General features: G+C 50.6%; 3 non-coding genes across 3 annotated transcripts; 1 reads left to right on the forward strand and 2 right to left on the reverse strand.

Moving 5' to 3' along the window:
- Window positions 1-73, reverse strand: trnak-cuu (transfer RNA lysine (anticodon CUU)). Its single transcript has one exon. It is a non-coding gene; the product is annotated as a tRNA-Lys (tRNA).
- Window positions 74-920: 847 nt separating this feature from the next.
- Window positions 921-1,061, reverse strand: LOC141339440 (U4 spliceosomal RNA). The gene has a single exon (XR_012356030.1). It is a non-coding gene; the product is annotated as a U4 spliceosomal RNA (small nuclear RNA).
- Window positions 1,062-1,524: 463 nt separating this feature from the next.
- Window positions 1,525-1,606, forward strand: trnas-gcu (transfer RNA serine (anticodon GCU)). The gene has a single exon. It is a non-coding gene; the product is annotated as a tRNA-Ser (tRNA).
- Window positions 1,607-2,307: the final 701 nt, after the last annotated feature.

Below are 2,307 nucleotides of genomic sequence, written 5' to 3' on the forward strand. Positions count from 1 at the left end.
CGCCCAACGTGGGGCTCGAACCCACGACCCTGAGATTAAGAGTCTCATGCTCTACCGACTGAGCTAGCCGGGCTGGTCGTGGGCTTCTTCACCGGGTCAGACCCAGTTTTCATCGGCCCCCAAATTACACAGGCGAAACGGAGGCTCTCGCGTTGTGCGAGACTGTCGAGCCCTCCCCGTGGGTAGGGCTTAGAGCAGGCTTAGAGTTTTCTTCTGTCGGTTTTGACCCAATCTGTTTTTGGGAAGCGCAGTTTGACCCAGCAGTGCGGGCCAACAACACGTTCTGTTTTGCCGCGTGAAGGCGGGTCAATGCTTTGGACAGCGTATGGTTGAGATGTGATTTTCCACCAATTTGGGGCACCTTTCTTAAGGAAATCAAGGATGATTTCATGGGAAATGGCAAACTGCTGTAGCGTTTGGCTAACAAGCCAAAGCTACAAAGGATGTACCGGTGCCCCGTCGTCCGAGCAGAATCCACATTCGGCCGTAATCGGAGGTTACTACTAACGTTCGATTGTGTCTCATAGGGAGTTTGACGCAGGGCCTCAGTGGAAAACAGGCCCTCGGCGGCTGAAACAAAAGACGAAGAAGGCATCCACATGCACATGGTTCAGGAGTGTTAAACAAAGAAACCACGCAAGATGACGAGGTGGTCCAGCGGGTAAGGCGGTGGAAGGCTAATACATTGTGCTCGACATGCACTGGAAGCTTTAGCGCCACTGAGAGCCCACCGGACCAGACAGGCCCAACCTGTTTACGATGGGTAACGGTGAGCTGTAATTGCGCTGCAGTTTAATGATACCCGTCTTGAAGACATATTTACAAAACAACAAGCCTTCTGGCTCTGGCGCTCAATCATCAGCAGACACCTTTTCGACGAGAAACAAAACCAGGCTATTTTTTCTCAACAATACTCTAAGCCTCCAGAGAGGCTAGCAAAAATTGCCAAAGCTGACTGTATTTCAAGTCATCCTGGCGGGGTATTGGGTAAAGTTTTCAACCAGCAATGATCGCGCCTCGGATAAACCTCATAGGCTACAATATTGCCTCTGCGAAAGAATGCCGGCGACGGTCGTGACCTTTGCAGGCACCTACGTGGATGTGAACCGACAAGGTGGTAGCAAGCTTTAAACTGCCGCACAAACAGTCTCCTGGCACGGGTTGCTGCACCGTGTTTCTACGGAACAGATTAGAGGTGCGTAAAAGACGGCTCATTCACTATTCCCTCTGTGCTCAAAACAGCCTGCTGAAAGCACAGCAGCAGCAGCTGAAAAGGTCCGCAGCATGGCCTCTCTCAGTCAGCAAGGGGGCGGGGAGGCCGAGTGGTTAAGGCGATGGACTGCTAATCCCATCCTTGTCGTTCGGTTCCTTTAGCACTGGACCTTAATCTAGGTCCTGGGGACCCCATGCTGAACTTTTTGTGTGTCCTCCTTATCTAACACACTCAGTTCAGTTCTTTGAGTTCTCTACTAATGAGCTGATGATCTGAATCTGGAGTGCTAAATAAAAGACGGTACGTAATACGACGAGGTGGCCGAGTGGTTAAGGCGATGGACTGCTAATCCATTGTGCTCTGCACGCGTGGGTTCGAATCCCATCCTCGTCGTTCGGTACATTTAGCAGTGATCCTCGGTCCTGGGGACCCCACTCTGCAATTTTTGTGTGTCTTCCCTATCTGACACACTCAGTTCAGTTCACTGAGCGCTCTACTAATGAGCTGGTGGTCTGAATCGGGAGTGTTAAACAAAAGGACCGCGCAAAACGAAAGGTGGTCGAGTGGTTAAGGCGATGCAAGGCTAGTCCGTTGTGCTCGGCACGCCTTGGTTTGTGTGGGTTCGAATCCCATCCTCTTCATTTGATGCTTTAGCACCACTGAGAGCCCACCGGAACAGACAGGCCCAACCTGTTTACGATGGGTAGCGGCGAGCTGTGATTGTGCTGTAGTTTATTGATACCTGCCGCAAAGTCTTGAGAACATATTGACAAAACAACAAGTCTTCTGGCTCCGGCACGCTATGATCGGTGGACACCTCTTTGACGAGGACCAACAACCAGCCACGCCAATAAAAGGAAACAAAACGAAGCAAGACTATCTTTCTCAACAAGCCTCCAGAGAGACTGGCAAAAATTGCCGATGCTGACTGTATTTCAAGTCATCCCGGTGGGGTATTGGGTATTGACTTTGTGGCAACATGGAACTTTTGCATCTACATTAATATTAGTCTGTTTCTTCTTATTCTGAGGTCACCGTAGCCACCAGATCCATTCTGCATTCCGATCTGATGGTCACTACAGTCCCCCGGTTCC

This window comes from Garra rufa, chromosome 7 (genome assembly GCF_049309525.1).
Source record: "Garra rufa chromosome 7, GarRuf1.0, whole genome shotgun sequence".
NCBI classification, from domain to species: Eukaryota; Metazoa; Chordata; class Actinopteri; order Cypriniformes; family Cyprinidae; genus Garra; species Garra rufa.